Source organism: Corylus avellana, chromosome ca4 (genome assembly GCF_901000735.1).
Source record: "Corylus avellana chromosome ca4, CavTom2PMs-1.0".
In the NCBI taxonomy this organism is placed as follows: domain Eukaryota; kingdom Viridiplantae; phylum Streptophyta; class Magnoliopsida; order Fagales; family Betulaceae; genus Corylus; species Corylus avellana.
This window is the reverse complement of record NC_081544.1, coordinates 11,208,298-11,215,631: the sequence shown is the minus strand read 5'-3', so window position 1 is coordinate 11,215,631 and position 7,334 is coordinate 11,208,298. Positions and strand designations below refer to the sequence as shown.

The window sequence follows — 7,334 nt, the reverse complement described above, 5'->3', positions numbered from 1 at the left end:
ATACGTGTACGTGATTAATCATTGATAATAACAAGTCCAAAACATGCTTTTCGATCTCACAATTCTTTATCCTTGAAATCTTAAAGGAATTAATTAATTCTAATTGACAAGATAACAAAAATGACTTATTATTCCTTGACAATGTTTATGAAAATACCTATAAAAAAAATGAGTTAATCCTCACAAAAATAATATTAATAATATAAAAAACCCTAATTACCTTTATATCCTCGATCCGCATCTGTTTGAACTTTGAATGGTAAAGACGAATTAAAGAGCATCATAAAAATGCCTTTGTTATATATATATATATATATATATAACAAAGATTCCAAAAATCACCAATATAATCTCTCCATTATATTTAATTAACAATTTTATGATTTATCAAAAAGATTCAAAAAATCAGCAATATATATAATCTCCTTTAATTTGACACCATATATACAAAAGGAGATCCTTTTGAAATCGATCACTTCAATATATAATTGTGGTAGCTTAATTGGATTCTTAATTAAATCACTTTGTAGGGCAGGGCGGGGCGAGGTATTAGTATTACTTAATTTGAACTAATCTTTCCCTACCCAAATTTACGTAAATGCCATCTAATTAATTTTTTGGTCTTCAAGAGGATATATAAAGGTTTGATAATTAAAATTAATTTAAGTGCAAATTCTGATCTTTGAAAATCTTATATTTTAATTTGACTTCATTCATTCATGATCAGACCCAATTACAAATTATATATTAATTAGCAGATTCATTTTAAAATGTTTACAAACCCTACTCTACCTATCATCATCCTTATATCACAATATATATCTGAATCCTAACCCCACCCTTTGGATTTTGTGCCTCTGTGACTGTGTATTAATTAGCAGAGAGTAAGATGGCGGGTTGGTATTGGCATCACTTGCAGCTCATAGATAAGCTGGAAAGTGATGAATATGATTGCTGGTTGTGCGAAAAGTCAGTATTGGGAAGTCGCGGCTACAAATGCAGGGAATATTGCAATTTTATCATTCATGAATCATGCCCCGAGCCAACAGATCACAACCGATCACATGATTTGAGGAATAGACATCACTTGATATCCATGAAAGATGTGGAGAAGAATGGAGATGAGAAGAAAGTAGTAGTTTGCTCATTGTGCGACGAACCGGTATCGTCTAATTTGTTAATGTTAGGTAACAACGACAACATTAATAATAATGGGCCTACCTTTTATTACAAATGCTGCTTCCCCAACTGCACCTTCCTCATTCATCAACCATGTGCACAATTACCCTATGAAACACCAAAACACCCTCTGCACATCTCACACCGCTACCTTTTTCTCCATGTGCCAACAAAAACTCAAAATCGTTGCGATGCTTGCCTTAAAGTTTTCAGTAAACGCTTCTATTACGAATGTAGCGACTGCGATTATATGCTCGACATCAAATGTGATTCTCGTTGGAGAGCTAGTGTTGACATCAAATGTAACGAGCATGCATTCATCCCCACTCTAGATCCAATCGAGTTCACTTGCCAAGTGTGTGGCGTAAAACACAGTGAAATTGCCTATCTATGTAGCAACTGTCGACTTCTGATTCACTCTGACTGTGCTAAATTTCTAGGCACCATCAAAATTAGAGGACATGGTCACTCCCTCACTTGCACCTTCTCTCTTAGCCAAGTCAAAAAGCACAAGTGTGAAGTCTGTTACGAAGATGTGGATATAAAATATGCAGCTTACTGTTGTGACGATAAGAAGTGTGATTACATTGCCCACTTACGATGTGCATATTGGCTTAGGAAAGAGAGTGAGACCAGTGATTCCGTTGATTATGCTACTCATTTGGTTGAAGGCAACGATCTAAAAGAGGATGAAAAAGCTGCCCCTCAAGAGATCAAATATTCGAGTCATCCACAACATAAATTAATCATTAAAAATGAAGAGCTCAAAGATGTCAAGAGTTGTGCAGGGTGCATGCAATTTATAGTAATGCTGCCATTTTATGGCTGTGCGCAGTGTAACTACTCTCTTCATATAAGATGTACTAAACTACCCCAAGTGGTTATGCGACCAGTACATCACCGGCACCAACTCACCCTACATGAGGTAAATTCCAATGCGCAATCGTTTAATTGTTATGCTTGCGAGCGAACTCGAAGTGGCTTCAGCTATAGATGTGTCATGGATGAGTGTCACAATAAAATATTTGATGTTCAATGTATTTTAATTCCAGAAGTCTTCAAACATAAAGGTCACGAGCACCGCCTCTTCCTTGGTGCATTTGGTCAACCAAAGTGCCATGCTTGTGATCAAGGTCCTAGTCCCATTCGCACATTTGAATGCTTTACTTGTGGGTTCCGCTTGTGTATTAAATGTGCTACTCTTCCACTAGTAACTAGGCATAGTTATGACACACATTTTCTATATCTCACTTATGCAGCTGAAGATGATTCTGGAGAGTTTTATTGTCAAATTTGTGAAAAAGAAAGGAATGAAAAGCTTTGGTTCTACTATTGTAAAAATTGTGATTTCGCTGCTCATCCTCAATGTATTCTTAGAAGAACTTAGTTGGATTAGTTACATTTGGTTATGTGAGAGAGACATGGAGGGAGAACAATTGTATACAATTTAATTCAATATAAAGAGAATCTTTTTTCTTGTGAAGAATGAAGCAAAGATATTAGGCTTGGACATAGATAATCAATTCTAGTAAATTATCTCAAGGAGATATTTATATTTACTATAAAGAATAAGTCAATGCAACAACCAAAAATACAAGGTGTGGATCTCAATTGGTAAATCAAAGTGATTATTATTTCATATCTGAGTCTACTATTCCCCCAAAATTAATAGTATTTTCAATTAGTAGATATAAGAAATGCATTCAGGTGACAGCAATTTGTAGAACACATTCTTATTGTGGTTCATTTCAATGCATTCTGAATGCATCAACATATATATGAACTGGAAGAATCACTTTCAATGATCAACACAAACCATTGTATCACATAGTATTGATATGTCATAGTCTTCACCATAAAAATGCTCAATTTTATCATTGACTATCAACTCAAAATTACAAGTTATAAGGAGCATGTGATTTAAATCTTTTTACATTAATCATACTCTATGCCCTTTAATCCATCTAAGGAATGACAATTTCCCCAACAAAATAAGTCTAAAAAACAGAAAGGATTTTTATACAAATAAAATCAAATTCAAAATGATTCATACGGCACCAACCCTAACATTAATCGTACCAACATCATGCATACTCAAGATCATCCTTATTGGTCACTAAATGTTGTTGAACAAAAAGGAAAAAAAAATGGATGAGAAAATGAACATATATAATATATTAAGTAGAGATTAAAAATATTTAGAACGAAATACAAGTGCTTACAAGAAGAAAATGATAACAATAAAATTCAACGAAATAAGATAACAACACCATAATTTTATTTAACCAAACATTAAATTAAAAAGTAAATAATAATGAAAGGCATCCCTGATTAATAGAGATATTGGATTTGAGAAACAAGATGGATATCGTGGCCTAGGAAGAAAATTAGTACAGAGAAACAACTCACAACTATTTACTCTCAATAGGAACCTGAAGTCCTCCCTGATTAATAGAGATATTGTTAAGCTTCAGCCTAATGGCTTCAAACTCTGCATTTTGTCTCTCTTCATTGGTCAACCACAAAGACAAGCAACGATCGATTAAGTCCTAGCACATGGCATCATGAAGACCTTTAAATATATATCATCAATTCTAAGTTAACAATAGTCCAGAGCAATAAGGAAAGGTTTAACCGTATGCTCAAATACGTAGAACCAACGGAGTCCACCATCAAAAGATACCGTTACTTGTTTCAAGATTTTCTAAAACCTGCTTCAACCATTACACGGGCCATGCAGTTTCCCAGAACAACTCCCATGCCTGCTGATCAGCAACATGCTCCCCACTTAGAGGCCAACTTAAGCTTGTTCAGTTTTAGAAACCATGATTTTTTGCGTGGAACCGCGACCTCCAGAAAAAGAGTTACTTGCTATGATCCTCCAGAACCCTAGCATGATATGACCAAAAAAGGTGCTCCCTTCGTTATAGATGACTTATTTGTTCCTTTTATAACCACATTCACCCATTTTCATTATTTCTTTTTTCAATACAAAGCCTTATAGAAAAGTGCATAAAAAATTTCCTGGTGGGTCCTGCTTACAATATGACAGGATAAATTCCATTTGAATAAAGTATATAATTATTTTATGAGGGGACAACACCACAAGTATGAGCTTCCCATTTTCTATGTATTTCCACTATATTCCTATTATTCTATTCTCCCAATTCTCTAACCCTCATCCATCCTAGTACACCTTAACTATTGGAAACAGATGATTGGACTATTCATGAACAGATTGAAAAATATGAAAATATATGTTAACAATTACTGATGAGACCATATACCCAACAAAACGAATTACCAGGAAATGGTGATCAAAGTGGAGCCAAAATAAGGTTTCCAAACTCAAACAACGTGCATAGAGCAGCAGTGATTTAAATCAATTATAGTTTCCATGCCAACGAGAAAGCTTGTCTTGTGAAAATTATGAGTTTTCCTTGAATTAGATCCAATGTCTTGACATTCCCCAACACCACATTTATCTTCCGAAAGAAACATAATAAAGGATAAGTGTCAACGATTTGGTGATGAAACGGCAATAGGATCACTTCTCCAAGTATGGTCAAGTAATGAATATGAAGCAGGAAAACATTTTTTGGTTTTGAAAAAAGTGTAATATTATGTGCAAGACATGACTTCAACGTAATGGGGAGTCCGTGGATCTAGGGAAGATTCTTTGTTTTTAGAAAGTAGCTTTTTTTGCTTGTCCATGGTTCTAGGGAAAATTCTTACCATGGACAATCTTAGGAAGAGGCCTGTCATCGCAGTTGATAGGTGCTGCTTGTACAAACGGAATGGGGAATCCGTAGATCATCTACTTCTCCATTGTGAGGCTGCGAATGCTATCTTCAATCGCTTTGGGATGTCCTGAGTTATGCCTAATAAGGTGATTGACTTGTTTGCTTGTTGGTGGACAGGTGAAAGCTCTCAGAGTGCTACCGTTTGGAAGATGGTGTCTTTTGCCTTATGTGGTTCTTGTGGAGGAATGCAATGACAGAATCTTCGAGGACCAAGAAAGGATGTTGGAGGAGCTCAAGTCATTTTTCTTGTATTCTCTTATTACTTGGACAACTACGTTCTTAGATCCTTTAGTAATTAGCTTGAATAATTTCCTTGTACTTTTTTCTTCTCCTACTTAAGCGTTCTCTTGTAACTTACATTTTAAATAACAATTTCCCTACATTTAATTCAATGTTGGACCACTGTGCCATTACATTACTCCTTGGTATTAAACACTAAAATGACTAGTACAAAATCAAACACCATCTCAATCTTTCACCACCATCAACATTTTAGCTTTAAAAACCAGCAACACTGCTATCTCCTTCATAATTTACAAAATCATTTTTTTAAAATCTTATTCACATCTCCCCAATACAACTAGGCTCCCCTTCACTATGTGTTGCATCTGCTACCTTATTATTATTATTATTATTTTAATGATTCCAACCAACATATCATGAAATTGGTTAAAAATTCCACACCTATATAACAAATTTTAATCAAGATTTTACTTTTAAAAAACAGCAACACTGCTGTCTCCTTCTTCATCATTTACACAATCATTTGTTTCATCTTATTCACATCTACACGATACAACTAGGCACCCCTTCACTATGCGTTGCATCTGCCACTTCATTATTATTATTATTTTTTAATGAATCCAATCAACGTATCATGAAATTGGTTAAAAATTCCACAGCTATATAACAAAATCTAAATCTAAGCTGTTATACATACATCACTTATCTCCTTAATATTTTATAAAATTCAAAGAACTATTCCAAGAAATAACATAGAATCTTAAGTCAAATCTCAAATAGAAACATATTTTGATCCATGCCTTACATCCAATATTCCCAATACTTGCCAAACCTATCAGGGATACACAAACACTGCTAAAATTCACCCAAATGATTTAAAATCAGTAAAATTACATCATACCTTCGTCAATTGAAAAACTTATTGTAGATTCTATAATTGGCCATTTTTATACAACTAAAAACCTGATATATGATAACTAAGAATAACAGTTTCATCCAATACTTCAAACCACAAATACAGTCTCTATTTTTCTCACTATGAAAAGAAATTAATAAAAAGAAATATATATAAGCAATTTCCCAGAATGGACATATATTCTTACATCTTTGATGATGGTTGAGGAATGAACAATTCTGATAAGAATGGATTTGCAACTCTATGTTCCGTATTTATTAGAGCATCATATTGCCCAGACAGCAGCTATACAGTGCAGGGGAGTTTCCAAAAAACCACCTTCTATACTTATTTACCTAATACAAAATGCAGCCTAAATGAGAATATTTTACTGAAACTAATTCATTATTTACAAAATTATAAAACTCAAAACAGAGTAAATCGACTCCCTAAAAAGCAAAACCGATTGCCGGAATATCATTCAGAAACAAATAAAAATAGGAAAAAAGCAAAATCCATTTCTTATATTCATTTAAAATTTAAAATAACATGAATTATATTAAACAAACTGACCCCATTTCCATCAGCTCTCTCAACCAGCTTCGTTGGCGACAAGAATCCATCACTGAATTTCGAGTGCGAATGCAATTCGAAAACCAGCTTCTCCACCTTCGCCGAGACTATTCTGGACCCCAAAGTCATCCACAACAAAGGACGCAGAAGAAGAAGGCAACGAAGAAGGCTGATCCAAGAACACCCATTCAGTGACAGACTTGAAAGCCAGCGTCTGCTCTGCGCCGATGAATTGTGGACGGAACGGTGAGAGGAGGGCGGTGGCAGGGAGCTGGGATGACGGCGAGCACGGTGGATATACGCAACAGCTCCGGGAAGAGGACGAGCAGCGTGGCAGTGAGCATGGTTGACGGTGATGAAGCGACGGAGGCTGAGCGAAGGGAATGGAAATGGCCGGAGCTTTTGGTCTGGTCGGGAAAAACTTAAAAAACAGCAAAGAACTAGAACTTGACAGAAGACGAAGGAAGAAAAGAAGAAAGAGGGGAGGAGGAGAGGAAAATATCCATTCCTCCTCACCTAGAGGCTAGAGACCCTCACGAGAAGGTTGGAAACCCTCACAAAGGAGGCGGAGAAACGTGAAAAAAAAAAAAAAAAAAAAAAAATTTCTAGAGAGAAGGTAGAGCCTCTCTCTCTCTAGAAAA

At 35.2% G+C, this 7,334-nt stretch overlaps 1 protein-coding gene across 1 annotated transcript in view; it reads left to right on the top strand.

The window, feature by feature from the left end:
* The window catches only part of LOC132179929 (uncharacterized), a 41,531-nt gene that overhangs the window by 11,083 nt on the left and 23,114 nt on the right, over positions 1 to 7,334 (top strand). The window lies entirely within an intron of this gene.